Below are 17,087 nucleotides of genomic sequence, written 5' to 3'. Positions count from 1 at the left end.
TTGCTTTTAAAATTTTGAAAACTGGTAGGTTTATTAATTAATAAAGTTTGTGTAATTATCTGTTTTGTCATTGGTTATGTAACTTTTTTGGCACTGCTTCAGACACCATCTCTTACATGTTATACATGGAACTGATGATGAGGATGTTGTGTAATAGGACTTAATGAGGGGCACTTTATGAAATTTTCGATACTGCTCAAGATAGATTTTTGGTATACTACCCAAAACACATTACACAGAACACAGTATGTAATGAAACATCTTTTGCTCCATAATTTATGATATGATAATAATTAATACCTCATGCACTTAGCTTACAAGCCTGCAAAGTAAAAGTAATTAGATAGAATCTGTAATTACCAATAATCCATCATTTTGAAATCAGGCATTTGAGTGAAGATGTCATGATAAAGTTAGCACCAAATTGCAGCGTGTATGTAATCAGAAAATTAATTACTAAGACATGGGTGTTTGGAAAACTGGTTTGTTTGGATAATCGAACAGTACATGTTTATTTGCCAAAAAGAAGTACTGTACAGTAAATTTATTCATAAAAACTGGCATCTCCTTTAGTATTACAAAGTAACATACAAAGGCAACTTCAGTAGGAATATATAATATGTGGCACAGTTTATTAAACAAAAATATATACATATTGGATACGCATTTTGCATGAACAATACACACAGTATACAAAATTAACGTTTAAAAAAATCCTTTATTTTGGACTGTCTAAGCAAGCCTACACGCTTACGAGCAGCTAAGTCACGTACTTTTTTCATTACAGATATCTGAAACTGGTCACTTTCATCTTGGGTTTCCAACCATCGCAAGGCAGTATCTAAACAAGTGAACGCCTCAGAAGCTGTTGGTATACTTTCATCTTCACTTTCTGGAACACTGATTGATGAGATGCTGGCGGCGACATCTTTATCAGTGACGACGTTTACAATCTCGCTGTCCTGCATGATTTGGTGTCCTGGATCTGCATCATAGATATTCATCCATTCATGAACGCCTTCTTCATCACATTCGTGGCAATCTATTTCTTTTAGCATACCGAGAATTTCGGACATATCATTCTGTTCGTCATTTTCAATCATACCTTGTAAATTTTCTTCTGTGTCCAAGATTTTATCCCAGGCTTTCTTCAAATTCTCTTCCTTTACACTATTCCATGCTGCACTGATCATGTAGAACGCGTCTTTCAAGTCAATATTCTTATGATTTCTTAAGAGACTTTCTTCTCCATCCTCTTCTCTTTCTAACAATAACTTACCCAACAATTCTTTCCTGTAATATCGTTTGAGTCTCAATAACGCCTTGGGCGTTAGGTTACGTTAGGTGGAAGAAATATTACCTTTATGAACTCGTCTTTTTCGTTTAAAATATCACATGACGGATGAGTTGGTGCATTGTCAAGGAGAAGTAGTGTTTTCTCCCTCTTCCCATTCTTTAGCTGATGAGCTTTTACAGATGGTACGAAAACGTCCAGAAACCACTTCATAAAAATCGTACTATCCATCGAGGCACTCTTTTGTGAGGTGTACACAGCAGGCAAGGCTGACATATTAACGTGCTTGAAACAACGCGGTTTTTTACTTTTACCAATGACGAACATAGGCAGTCGGTGACTTCCAGAAGCATTAGCACAAGCCAAAGCTCTAATACGACCCTTGCTTGTTTTAGGACTAGGTGCTGCTAATTCATGACGTGAAACAAGAGTTTTTCTCGGTAAAGCTTTCCAGTTAAGTCCAGTTTCGTCAGTATTGTAAACGTTTTAGAGAGCATAATCTTCTTCCCTTAATATGACCCTTAGTTTGACTTTGAAAGAATCAGCTGCTGAAGAATCAGCCGACAGTTTTTCTCGCTGTATTGTAAGCTCACGAATGCTGTGTCTTGACTGGAAGTGTTTTAACCAGCCCGTGCTCGCTTTAAAGTTCGAAGGTCATCCAAGTTTTTTGTTGAACTGCATTGCCTTCTCACACAGAATGGGACTTAAGATAGGTTCTCCTTCCGATCTCTTTTGTGTAAACCACTTGTAAGCAGCATCGTCTAGATCTGTGTTAGTGGCGAGCTTCATAGTTTTATGGCTTGTTGATCCATCAGTAGAATCAAGCATAGCTATAAAATTTGCTATGCTCGTCTTTTGTTTTTTTTTTATATCCGTACTTGTCGACTTTTCCACCTTGTACTCATTGGATAAAGTGGTTGCAGATTCACCTTCTTCTAACATTTTAATAATCTCGTACTTGTCCCTCATAGAAAGGACAACACGTTTACGTTTAAGCATTTTGTATCGTCAAGTTTACTTCTTCACGCAGCAACACACAAGTGGTCGTAACAGAGAACAGAAGGTGACTGTTTGCAACGTGAGAAGCTCTTCTTGGGGGCGTGCAATCTTTTAAACTGCGCGGAGCGCCACGCCTCAACTCTGAATTGGCACAGCTGTTGCTGTGAACAGCTTTGATACTTCCGCTACTTCTGCTGTCAGTGCCAAGCCGATAGGAGTGTGCCGATTGTTGAAACGCAGCGACTGGCGCCTTGGCCTGTCAGCAGTGCCTTGTGAAGGCCCCATTAGAAGCGATGTTTCGCCAGCGGTGGCCCACTGTGGCGACTACTGTGGGAAACTTGGTTTGGGAGTGAGGGGGATGATGGACGGTAGGGGGGGGGGGGAGAGTAACAGGTGTGAGCGAGTATACAGTTCGGTTAAGCGGTCGTTCGGTTGACCGACGTTCGGATAATCGACGCTCTACTGTAATTCGACATGTTTCACGATATCAGATGTACGTACTCACGTAGGATCTTAGGGAATCATGTTATTAAAGATGCCAGACTCAGAATACCTTTAATTAATATTGTATTTACTACCTCCAGCAACTTCCTATACAAACAAACGACCTTCTTGGGCTTTCGACAAAATAAAGTTTCTGCATAAAATGTGAAGCTTGTAATCTTATTCCACAGTCTGCAACGTCCTCCAGTTTATGTTTGCACAAAAGTTATTGAGTAATTAATAAAAAAAAACTGTGATTTTGTGTCAACTATTGTTAATCGCATTTCATCACTTTAGTTTCGTCTCAAAACTAAAAACCTATACTTGAAAGTGTAATCGTTAAAAACGAACACTTGTTTACCTCAAAATTGTGTTAACACAATATTTTTCTAATGAAACTTTCTAATTGTAGTTTGATATATCTATTTAGTAAATAATGTTAGCAAAAGAGCACGTATTGTTGAGGAAGTGTGTAAGCAGTGCCAAATAAAATAAAAAATTCATATTGTGTTGTTAGCTGCGAATGTATTGTTGAGGAAGTGTATAAGCAGTGCCAAATAAAAGAAACAGTTCAGATTATGTAGTTGTTCTGTGACAAAAGGTCTGTGTAACTATGTTGTTTGAGAAAATACGCAACTGTCAAATTGAGTATTTTTGGGGTTGACTTTTATTTAAAACACCAGGTCCTCAATGTTAACTTCTCAGGACTATCTGGAAGTGGATTAAGCAGCCCATTGTACAGTTTCGGCAACGTGGTTGCGACTGACATTATAAAAGATAAGTAGTCAGCCTTCTAAAGTTGACAGAAACTTGTTATTAAGTTAGTCAATTTCTTCAAGCGTTGTGAAGTTTAACTTATTACTCAGATGATGTCTGTATTAGAATGTGTAAGGCCTGGTGAACTGTCTGTTTTGGAGTGTATTTACCCACGATACATCCCAGTATTCACAGTGGTTGGGCCTTCAGTTACTACTTATGCTCACATTTGGTGTTTGCAGGAACTTACCTGTTCTTCAGGGGCTGAAAGAACAACTGACGAATTGCTACAGAAGGTGCAAGATACTTGGGACAATCTTTTGCAGTATCCAGTTCGTCTCCTTTTAGAATGTTTCCATCTGAGAATACACACCTGCATTGCCACAGCAGGAATATATTGTGTATTGATGCTATGTTTTGAGCCCCCTTTACTTTGATGTGTGTTTCACTTGGTCTGAATTTGGTATCATATACAGCTGCAATTATGAACTAACTGTCACCCTACTTGTCAATAAAATGAGCTTGTCCTTAAGGGTGTTACAGATTCTTTTCCAGCAGTGTATTTCATTCTCGACAGCCCCCTTCAGATGCCAACTTCACAATGAAGTTCACAATTACATTCTCTGCTTCCTGTTAGTTAGATAAGGCTCAAAACATTTTATGGGACTGCTTTTGACACCGTAATGTTCTAATTTACTCAAGAGAATGCTGTAATTTGCACAGTCAAAGGGTTTTGACAGGTCACAGAAAATACCAGTAGCCTCTAATTTGTTATTTAAAAAAATAAGTACATTCTCACTGTAACAAATAGGCCTTCTCTATAGTGGAACCCTTATGGAATCCAAACTGTGTCTTGGACAATATATTATTTGTGATCATATGCTTAAGAAGATCCTTGAACACAACCTTTTCAAATATTTTAGAACAAGCTGCAATAATGAAATTGGTCGCTAGTTTCACAGTATCTCTTTATCCCCCTCTTGTAAAGAGGCTTAACTTCAGTATATTTTAGCCAATCTGGAAATGTTCCACTGCTAAGACTAAGAGACTGATTACACAAATGACCTAAGATGGGACTCACTTCACATGAGCACTCTCTGATTAACTTCATTGATATGTTACCATGACCACTAGAATACTTTGATTTTTAAGAATGTTATGGTGGATGTTTGTTCTTTGGAAGACATGAGTGTTATTTCCATTTTACTGAAGTTGTGTGTAGAGACTGGTCTCAGATATTCCATTCTACTGTTTACTGACCTTTTTCTCATAGTAAAGCTGCTCAGATTTCAGGAGTACTGGCTTCTATATATTGCAGTGTTCTTTGAAAGCATTACAATGCTAACATCAGAACTGTTCCTGATATGAGGTACAGTCACCTTTTCCAGTAACTTTATTAATGGAAACTTTGTGTTTTCAATTTGAGTCAGAAGTATTGTAAACATGTATCCAGTTCATGTCTTTGAGAAATCCCCTACAATTCTCGATCTTTGACTGATTTATTACTCTCCTGTACTCATATGTAATAATTTTTATATCTTGACATGTTTCGAAACTTAAAATGAGATGAGACATATAATAATCAGATAAAATAAAATCACTTGTGAACATGCACACGCATGTGAGCAAACATCCTTTCAAAGTTTCGTTATAAGAACAATGTTGAAAGAAACAAGTGCATTATGAATTACATCTGGTCATGTAATCCAGAATTGTTGTTTGTTTTAGATATATATGAGGTACTTCTGCATAAAACTTTGATGGTTAAGATTTAAATCAATGAATTTTAGTTACTAGTGAAAAATGAAACCTCAGTCAAAAGTGTCACATTGAAATATATATTCATTAAAAACTTGTAGTATCTTGCAGGAGAAGAAGACAATACCTATCTTAGAATGATGAATGTGCACTAACAACTGCACACTGCATTTGCTTATGAAATGTGTATCAGCTTTAAAACTTGTTTATTCAGTAGTGTTACAATATCGAAAGTCTGGAAACATTGTGTAAAACGTAATATACATATTAATGAAAGATAATACAATAGCAGCAACTTATGAATTATGGAAGACATCTGGATTACATTATAATGTCACAATTCCTTCACAGTTACTTAGTGCCTCTCATAACATTACCAACACTATTTGCAGGAACATAATATAGCAATGGACATAATACTATAATGTACAATTGAAGAAGTTTTAACATGGTGCTGCTTATTGTATGAAAGACAGAATGTCAAGCAATTTTAGCATTACAAAGTGGTTTTTTGATTCCATACTTTGAGAGTACATAGACTGTTGTTATATTTGCATGTTATATATGCATCATAACTACATGAAATAATTTCTACAGCTACATATTTTACTTATTAAGTTACTTATATTTTTCAGTACACTCCCTTTAAATGAAAAAGTATCACTCACTCTTACTTTTTATTAAATTAATCTTTTACATTAACTATTGGTATATAAACGAAATTATGCACTGATTCTGAAATTTTTTTTTCTACAAAAGAAAAAAATTCTGTCTTCTAGGTTACAGTAAACTGACATACTACCACAGGATAATAAAATATTTGAAAATATATAATAATTTTCTGTAGTTATCTTCAATCATTTTATATATCTTTATAAAAATCAAGGACTGCATGCTAATAACTTGTACATTTTATATACAAATTATATGTCTTATATGACAAGTGGCTAGCTCACGAAGAGCAGTAGATACACCAGTAACACCAACTTCAAATATAATATTGTTTTCTTTTCGAATTATTCCTAAATCTACCTTCACATGAATGATATGAGTGATCATAATGTTGCATCAATACTGTTGCTAAAGAATGATTCACTGATGTCTCTACCTTTTATTTTAAAATAATCTGCACCAATGAGAGTTTATTGTTTTTATTCAATATCAAAAGAGACAGCTCTAAATTACTAGGCATCAACAAAATAAATGACTTCTTATCACTGCTCTATGTCATATAAATATCATCACATTAATCATTTCTTCACATATCTCACATTGAATGAAATGCAGGAAATCTGTCCTAAGAAATGTTAACTCCATCATTTAGTATTTATAAATCTCTTCCAGTAAACAATTAACAACCATTAATAAGTATGTAGCACACTGGTATAGCCTTGGATAAAAACTCTCCAATTGAATTAATGATATCATATACACAAGAATTCACAAACTCATCTATCAACTCTTAAGAGAATGTGAAATATTTGGGGATTAGTTCTTGAGTATCTGGCTGTACATAAATAACTTAATGTTATGTTAAGTATTTCATGCTACAGCTAATGATTAGGTTGACTCTTAGTCATTTTGCTATTAATGATGTTTGTTAAGCTATATCTCCTGAAATGAAACATATTGTTGTCATACTGAACTATGTATGATTGGTTCATATAGTGTATATATGTTAGTACGCATATCACAAAGTATCTAAAACAATGAAGTGTAATACTTTAAAAGTCCTTTACTTTCTTGAAAATCAGTTTTCCCAACTTGTACATATATCACTTCATAATCTGAGAAGTCCATGTGATGTTTATAGCAAAAAATTTACCTTCTTCAATATTTCTGGTATTTTTTCTAAAACTGAAATTTAAACCAGAATCTTTGATAAGTTATCTGTAAATTGCATTTATGATTGTTAGCAGCTTTTTGCTACTGATGTCTACATTAAAGTTCTAAAAAATAATTGTCACCAATGGTATCTGCATTTTTCATGTGTCTACATGTATTTTACATTGTTGTATTTTATCATAATTAAAATCTTCCTTAAAGCTGCGAAACGCCTATTTTTATGCTGGAAAAGTTCTGTAGGAGACATATTTACAGCATTATAAGTAAAATCTGTGCATTCAGCTAAGTCAAATGTAGCTTTCAGAGGTTATATATTCTAAATGCATTTTTTTGATTAAGGTATTATACAAGTTTGTAAATATTTTCTATTTACACAAAATAAAATGTGTATAAATGCTTGTAGTACTTGAAGATAAACTGCAAATTAGTCCAGTGAATCAATGAAGTACTACCTCACTGATATTGTCCTCAAGCATGTGCGCTACATTGTTGCTCTCACTGAAAATATGAACTGCTGATGATGTGTATTATTGTTTCTTCAGGAACTGCAACAAAGTCAAGATCTCTGAAATGCTAACATTTTTTGTTTAAATTGTATTTTTGAAGCGTATTTGCTGTTTGAAGAATTGTGACGTTGTGAAGTCACCAATACAGCGAAAATCTTGGATTTTAATAAAAGTGTTTCATTAAAAGCATATCATCATGTGATCGGAGAACTAAATGTAGTAATTCTGTTCAAATATGATATTGATAAAAGTCTATTTTTTAAAGATGACATATGCTTCAGTGAGTGTGTCCAGTTTCATCATGCAGTGAACATTCATTTTGAGAAAACACTACCTTATACTTTTATACTACTGGTAAACATTTGGCACAAAAGTCAGACACTGTAAAGATTTCACGATAAATATTTCTGGGTTTTCAGTATCTTCAACAACTTTTCTTCTCAGATTGCACTTTAAAACAGAATTTGGATCTTATTTCTAGTACTGTTAATATTCTACAAAAGAAGTATATGGAAAAGATCTAATTTAAGTTTGTTATGGTATGGTATAAACGTCCTATTTTCAAATGTACCTCACTTTCCATATAACAAAATAATTCTGAAGTCTATTTGGTCCTTTTGTCTTTCCTTTCTCTACTTGGTAAAATAGGTCTAATAGTAATAGTTTTTTATTTTATACTGACAAATGTAAAATAGTATTACTCTATTTCCATGTCGCACTTTTGCATACTGGTGTGTGGAACAAGTAATAGAAATGATGAACTCTGGAAAATCATGAAGAAACTGTAACTGTGTTTGTTAACTTGGTAATAAATCTTTGTGAACTAACAGCACAGTATTTTTGAAAATTAGATGTATTTGGTTTTAGTACCATTCCTGACGAAGAAACAGTTCCAGAGTAGTGAACATGACTGCTATAAGTGTAAAGCTAATTAAAACTTTATTTTCTATATTTTCATGTTTATGTGATGATTTATCATTAAAAAATTCAGAGTAACGATGCTTGCAAACGAAAACATACTGTGAATGTCAAAACACTTTGTAACACTGTATAAAATACATTTTTTTTGGAATACACATGAAAATGATGTACCTATCAGTTGGTTTTAATGTCATAGACAAATGATACAGTTGCTTTCAAAAGTTTAATTATCAAGTGACAGTGACAAAATTAAGTCCATAGTTGTATGACTGATTATGAATAAGCATTTTCAACGAAAACTTTGAAATCCAAACATAACCAGCAGTTCTGCCAATAATAGTTGTAAATATTAGACTTTTTGTTGTAACAGGTCATATGCTACATTTCCACTTTTTCTGCATCGCCTGTGTTTAGTTTCATGTTGGTGTTATCCAATAAAAAGTTCTTAAAAATGGGAATTTTATTTAATTGTAAGAAATGTTGCTTTACAGAATGTGTACATACTTGAGAAATTAATTAAAATTGTAATGATCATTTATGATGTTGAAATAAGTCTTTTCTGTCACCATTGCTAAATGCCAAACGTCAGATTGTCTATAGCATTGTATTGTCAGACATTTCAGAGATTTGACAACATAGAAAGAACACTATCAAAATAAGAAGTAGAGACTGTCTGATGTTGGTCAGTTAACAGATTGCAGGTTATGCAGTAGCACAATAGTTTCACCACTGACTGACTCTACCTGTCCCCTTAAAGTTACTGAGAGTCTGTACACATAAAATACATTGTCAAAACTGATGCTTTAAGAGATTTTATTCACAATCCATTTACTGAAAGCAACTTAAATGTGCCATTGTTATAATACCACATTTTGAAGAATTTTCGCATTATGTGTACATTGTCTGAGTCCTTACTGTTGTGAATGGTTGGTTGATGGAATGAGCCGTAAATGACTTTTCTGGTTAATGATGAGACCTTTGTTCTGAAGAAAATTATACTTCTAATCATTCTGATTTTCGAGAAGTAGCTAAAGAATGAATAATTGTGCCTGATTTGTATGTACCATTCATTAATTATATATATTACATACAATGATGTCATAAGGCAGTTGAACATGTCTCAGTGCTATATCCATTGTACACTGAGTGATGTTCTAGGAGTACAGATTGAAAATTAGTGCCATTTTAAACTCACATAATGTGACTGGAACAATATTGTACCACATACACACTTATTAACTCTGTTGAAAGATTTACAGAAAGGCAGTTCAGATACAACATACACACTTTATAGCACTACATATGTGGGCTATCTGAAAGAATATTAGGCAAATAGTAGTCCTAGAATGTATCAACATCAAACATGTCAAGGCTGTTGGCGGCATGGAAATCGTCATGGCTTGCACAGTTTTTAGGTGAACAGGTAACCCTTGCTTCAGAATCACACACACATTCCAGACATGTTCCTGTATCTCGTGGCAGAACTTCACCTATCTTGTATTCAGTTCCTGAAACAAAGAAAGAAGGATTTTCCTTTTAATAACGTCAATAATATTGTGAATTTAAAAATTTTCAGGGGTATGTCCACGGATTATTTCCTAATGGAGTCCCAAAAAGATGTTGCTCTGGTGCAGAATCGTTGATTTATAATATTCCGTTGAAGACCACTGGAAATATAGTGTTCAGTAATAGTGGGCTTGCTTGGTTGCAAAAGGCGAGTGCAGCATTGATGTTCAGCGCAGCGCTCTTTCGCGGTGCATGTCGTCTGACCTGTGTAAACCATACCACACTGGCAAGATACGTTGTAAATGAGGACCATCCACAATTAAAAAAAGCCCTTCACTGACCCCAGAAGATCTGCAACCTCATATGGTGGGCGGAAAACCAATTTCACCTGAATTTAATGGAGGGTTCTTACTGTCTTAAACGATATATCTGCATGTTTTTCTCTTTATACACTTCCTAGTTATTGGTTTTAACTGATATTTGTTTGCTAATATGCAGGGTAGAATATCAGTTTTCTTTTGGTGGGAGAGATTTTTAGGCAAACTGTCTATATCTGACACATTGTGAGCTCTGTGCGCAATTGTTCTAAACACACTCATAGTTTGTGAAGGATGACGACAACTCGACACTCGTAAACACAGATGAGCATGAGTGGGCTTATGATAAATAAAATTTCCCAGAGAGCCATCACTATTTTCTCTAATCAAGGCATCCAAAAACGGCAGACAACCATATTCCTCTAGTTGCACAATGAACCCAAGAAACAGAAACTTTATTAATCTCTCTTCTCCAATAGGCCACACTATGAAGGTATCGCGCAAATACTTTCAACATACGGTTGGTTTAAGGGCAGCTGATTCAAACCCTCTCTTCTTGAAGTCCTCAATTAAATGGTTGGCCACCAAGACAGACAGAGGGCTGCCCATGCCGTCGCCATCAGTCTCTTCAGAATATTCTTCGTTGAACATTGAATAGGTTGAAGAAAGATTGTGCTGAAACAAAGCAGGAATGTCCACGTGAAATGTAATATCAATTAGTGTCTAAATATCTGCAAGATGGACTTTTTTTGTAAAAAGTGATACAACCTCAAAGCTAAGTAAACTGCTTAGTGGGAGAGCCGCCAGTATATTGATAAAGTCAGCGGAGTTACTGATGTTATATGAGCATTTACCTGCAAGCAAGATGTCCTGCTAAGTCATAACAGGAGGACTGATTACGACCCTATACGTGCGACTTAAAACTTCCATATTCCTGAATATCCCCTCCTTCCCTCAATAGATCAATAAGAGGTTAAGACCACATGGTTGTGCTGTGTGAAGACAGTAAGGCCTTCCACAAATTAGTAATGAAAGTCAACCTTTACATTCAAAAGTGAGTAACACTGAAGCTGTTACATATGATTTAGCCAGACATATCGCTTCTTTGCTGAGACCATTGATATGCAGATGCTCACATCACATCCATAACTCAATTGACTTTACCAATATACTGTCAGCTTTCCTCCTAAGTAGTTATGACCAGTTAGTTAACTTTGATGTAGCTTCTTTGCTGAGACCATTGAAACAAAGATGCTCACATCACATCCATAACTCAATTGACTTTACCAATCTACTGGCAGCTTTCCTCCTAAGCAGTTCAGACCATTTAGTTAACTTTGATGTTTTATCAGTTTTACAAAGATCTCTTTTGCAGATTATTTGGCATTATTGGGCACTATAGTCGAATTAAATTTACTTGACAGTTGACAGTTCACGGATTGGAGTTGGTTTCCTCCAATCAGAGCGCTCAACGTGACGCCCAAACCGACCGCCGTTGCCAGGCAACTGCATCAATTGTTTGGTTCACTTTGTTCGACTCTGTTGTTGTGTTTGGATCCAAAATCTTGTATCTGGCCCTTTTATTTCGTATTTCATCACACATGATATCCACAAAAAGCAACACACACACACACACACACCACCATCACCACCACCACCACCACCACCACCACGATGGTAATGACCGATAACGAGATACAAGCGTTTCATACACAGCACTAACCAAACACTATTGATTCCTTCTGCACTATAGGCGATTCAGCGTCACTCATTGAGTTATTGTAATCACAGAGATTATCTTAGATCAGAAAAGTTTTGCTCGACGTTAAAGGAAGCCAAAATTTTGAAGACTGCAATTCATTGTTGCTAGTGGAATACCAGAACCATCACCATTACAACATAGGCGTACTAGTGTCATAGCGCGTAGTATCTTTGGCTAGCAACCAAACAACGCTAATAATTCGGATCGATCTCAAAATTAATTTAAAATGTAGTTATATTATTAACATTTCAACGTTAAACTGTGTTAACTGACAAACAAAATATCTCAACAAGCAGCAAACAAGTTCGTCTGCGACAGCCGTGTGGAGCATTCCGGCTCCGGCTGTCAACACGGTGAATAGTCTTTTTAGTGTGGTCATCTGATCCACGCTCCGTGTTTTGGAGAAATCTCGCTTGTGACCGAATATTGTTCGCCACTGAAGAAAATAGCTGACACCATACCCTAAAATACTCCGGTGTTCTCATTTGAGAAGGAAACTCTTCCGGTTCAACCTAACGCCCCGTAAATCTACGTCTCGCTAACGGAGCTAATTGCAATAAATGATCATTCTGTACACACAACGAAATTAATTCTGATAACTACTGTGTCTTTCTGAAATATCTTAGTCCGCTGACGGCTGATAAGATGTAGGGGAAGCGGGGTAGCGTAGGTGACTCTGTGTACAAAGACAGACTGGAAAATAATGTCTCTATATAAAAAGCTGATAACGCATATAAAACTGTGAGAGTGTTGAGCGTCCCGATCAAAGTTAATAATCAGTTAATTAAATTTACTCTTAAATACGGAGAGGTGAAATCTATAATTAATGAAATATGGTTGGACTGTATAAACTGCAATGTTTCAGCGGTATCCAGCAGTGTCTTACATTTCTGAGCATGGTCACAAAGCTCACATTGTATGTTCTGGTCATGTCCCGGCGTTTCACATTTGCAATGAATCAGGCGACTTCCGACAAGAATGTCTACGCCGTATTCTTATACTGAAAAATAATTTAACTCAGCGCCAAAAAAACTTACACTCAGTGATGTTTTGTTGAGTAACGAAATACCTCGGTTATTAGGGTCATAGCAGCTCGTACTTCTGATATGCTCATCAAATCTGACAAAGATTTTTCTCCCTTGGAAACAGAGACAACTCACGGCTCACCTGTCCGTGAATGCCATCTATAAAACAAAAAGAAGCCGCTAGAAACAACTGGCGACTGTTCAGATGACGACTCCTTCCGCAGATCACACTCCGCCTGTAAACAGAAACGCTGAATGCTGAACAATCTGAGGAAACAGAGAGCACATGAGTGAAACTTACGAGATCAGCAGAGGCAACCAGGTCGGTACAGAATAATGCGTGAAACTGTGACAAGGACGTCGTTCTCAGAAGAACTAGAAATGATACAGCAGAAACAGCCTCGGTTTGTTGTTGAAATACACAATCAGTCCCAGACAGTCCAGTGGAAACTACAAAAGAATATAAACAGCCAAGCAGAACAAAGAAACACGAAACTGTTGCGATCACTATGGAAACAGTGCCAGACGAGGACACTTCGAAGGCAAACACGGTGACTCAAGACGTCGATCGACGCAAGATCAAATCACAACCAAACCCAAATAATTCTGGTAATCAAGAGAAACAAAAACGTGAGAAGGAGAACAAGAAGCCTAAAAATTTACATTGAGATAGTTAAGATAACATCTCAAGAGAGGAATTAAAAAAAAATAGTGACACATAACCCCTCAGTTCTGATGAAATCAACATCGAAAAGAGACATCGAAAGTAATTTAAAACTGAAGTGATGTTTATTCGAGAATATATTATTGTAAACTACAATGACAGAGGGATTTATGATTTATTAACTTCCATTTATTTGTTCATGTATTCATATACTTCTTTATTATTGGAGTAGTTATTTATATTCTTGTTGACTTTTATATTTTTCTCTTTTAAGACGAAATTAAAATGGCGAAAGACTATACGATTACAACAGTAAATTTTAACCTCATAACAGAAGAACTAACAGTTGCTGCTCTAAAAGAATATTTATATTACTCAGTGACAGATATAGCCTCGTAAATACATAAAACTGCAACCACTTTTTTCAATAATTATTTATTATACCATGAACCGGGTTCATCTCCAGATGGTTTCTGGAAGTTACATCATAAGAATAAACATGAGGTAAACATTGCACTATGTCTTCTTCCGCGTCTGCTGGAACCACATTGGCTTTTCGTTTCACGTGGGACTGCAGCCAAGCTGTCTCAAGTACCGTCAAGTACGACAATAAGGGTATGTTTTGTGCTGTGCATTACGCGCACATTGACTTAGCGATAATACGGGACAACAGTTTCATCGGCGCATTCAACTTGGACAGCACTGGCCAGTCAGCTGGTACAGCTAGCCAGCAGTGACGTGGCCAGCTGCAGTTCACACGTAAAAAGAGACGAGCGTTGGAGCAATACAGCTTCGAATACCATTTAATTTCTAAGCAGAATGAAATAGTACACTGCAAATCTCCTACAATACGCCCCTTAGACGACTAGACGAAAACCGCAACACGTTGTCGTTTTTAGCTAACATACTATTGTAATTAAAAACAAGAATGATGAAAATTCCTGACTTAACCACAGGGTAATTTTTCTGCATAAGCTGTGTGTAACGTAAGAGAGTATTGAAGGATTTCACCGTATAGTTAAATATTGAAGCCACTGAAGGTATTACTTACATTCAATCGTCTGGTAATCTCTTAGCTGCTTCCTTATCCGAATCCGAGAAATACGTTTTGTAAGTAGGCTGTTTATGTTTTCTTATTGGCAACGTTACGTAGCGCTCTGTGTGAAAATCACTGGCTGTGCTGTGTGCAGTCCGTGGCTAGTTTGCATTGTTGCCTGCCATTGTAGTGTTGGGCAGCTGGATGTGGACAGCGCGTAGCGTTGCGCAGTTGGAGGTGAGCCGCCAGCAGTGGTGGATGTGGGGAGAGAAATGGCGGAGTTTTGAAATTTGTAAGACTGGATGTCATGAACTGCTATGTATATTATGATTTTTCAACACTATTAAGGTAAATACATTGTTTGTTCTCTATCATAATCTTTCATTTGCTAACTATGCCTATCAGTAGTTAGTGCCTTCAGTAGTTTGAATCTTTTATTTAGCTGGCAGTAGTGGCGCTCGCTGTATTGCAGTAGTTCGAGTAACGAAGATTTTTGGTGAGGTATAGGTTAATGTTAGTCAGGGCCATTCTTTTGTAGGGATTTTTGAAAGTTAGATTGCGTTGCGCTAAAAATATTGTGTGTCAGTTTAAGGACAGTCATGTATAACTGTTCAAAGGGGACGTTTCAGTTTGAGTTCTGGAAGTGTCACCTGCCACGCTGATAACGAGCCTATTAACAACAGAATCCACGGAGCCAACCGGGCGCAGCATTTTCTCTTCTTTCATGACGAGCCGCTCTATATCCCGCCAGAGTTTGGGAGTGACGTGTGAAAAAGACGTGTGCGTTAGTTTCAGTACGTCTGACAGCTTAAGTCTTGCTACTTCTCGGGCCAAATCCCGCAGATCGGTTCCACATCAGTTCTGTTGGGTTCATATTGTAATGGTACAGAATCAAATGTAAAAATGCAGCATTTGTATGATGCGCTCGATGCTGTGAAAATGGATGTTTTTCATGTTTCTGTGGTACTGATCTACCTCTATGGTATAAAACGATGGACATAGTCTAAATAAAGGGGATTTGTTGTTTCATTTTTGCCTTAAAAATTAAATTGTTATGTTTTCTTAATTTAAACAACTTTTATGAACAGTCTTTCATAATAACATCGATAGTTAAGAATTTGTATTTGAAATGGAAACAGGAATTTTGCGTCCAATATGTAATTTGAAACAAGACGACGTGCATTATTCATAAAAAATGATGAAGAGCTTTATAATTACGAGATGTAGGTATTTCAAATTGAACGAGGAGAAAAAGGATTCTGTGGAAATCTGAACCGACGTACGAATAACTGCATTTAGAGCACATTCCATTACGCTACCGACTGCGCTACTGTGGGTTTGTGTATCAACTGTATTATATACAACGCTGAGAAAAGTTCAAAGTCGATTATCTCCATAAATTTATGAAAAACATTAAGAACAACCTATTTCTCGGCACTTTTTAATCGTGTGCCACGCACGTGTTTCACTACACAACAGAAAGCAGCCTCAGCCATTTTCATACTGTGCATTAACAGCGCGACAACGCTGCAGAGGTTATGACTGTACACGATTTTTGAAATAAAAACTATGTAGCTAAAACTTGATTAAGAAAAATGTTGATGGCTGTTAATACATTTGAATGTCTTAAAGTTTCATTTAACGTAACTTAGTAATAATGTGTTGTTGTTGTGGTCTTCAGTCCTGAGCCTGGTTTGATGCAGCTCTCCATGCTACTCTATCCTGTGCAAGATTCTTCATCTCCCAGTACCTACTCCAACCTACGTCCTTCTGAATCTGCTTAGTGTATTAAAGCTGCATGCCCTCGGGAAAAATTACAGGTGTAGCTTCCCCTTGCTTTCAGCCGTTCGCAGTACCAGCACAGCAAGGCCGTTTTGGTTAGTGTTACAAGGCCAGATCAGTCAATCATCCAGACTGTTGCCCCGGCAGCTGCTGAAAAGGCTGCTGCCCCTCTTCAGGGACCACACATTTGTCTGGCCTCTCAACAGATACCCCTCCGCTGTGGTTGCACCTACGATACGGCTATCTGTATCGCTGAGGCACACAAGCCTCCCCACCAACGGCAGGGTCCATGGTTCATGGGGGGGGGGGGGGGGGGAGTAATAATACATCTAATACATAAGTAGGACCTACTTTCAAGAGCGTAACAACACCAGTGTATGTGAGCTACGGCTCCTGACCAATCATCGCGTTTGTGTTTGCTTATACAAGGTTT

General features: G+C 36.6%; 1 long non-coding RNA gene across 1 annotated transcript in view; it reads right to left on the bottom strand.

Moving 5' to 3' along the window:
- Window positions 1-5,479: 5,479 nt before the first annotated feature.
- LOC126163170 (uncharacterized) overlaps window positions 5,480-17,087 on the bottom strand; it is a 32,816-nt gene continuing 21,208 nt past the window's right edge. Inside the window, exon 2 of the long non-coding RNA XR_007535172.1 lies at window positions 5,480-10,070. This is a non-coding gene — a long non-coding RNA (uncharacterized LOC126163170). The remainder of the gene's footprint in view (window positions 10,071-17,087) is intronic.

This window comes from Schistocerca cancellata, chromosome 2 (assembly GCF_023864275.1).
Source record: "Schistocerca cancellata isolate TAMUIC-IGC-003103 chromosome 2, iqSchCanc2.1, whole genome shotgun sequence".
In the NCBI taxonomy this organism is placed as follows: Eukaryota; Metazoa; Arthropoda; class Insecta; order Orthoptera; family Acrididae; genus Schistocerca; species Schistocerca cancellata.
This window is presented reverse-complemented; position numbering and strand designations above follow the sequence as displayed.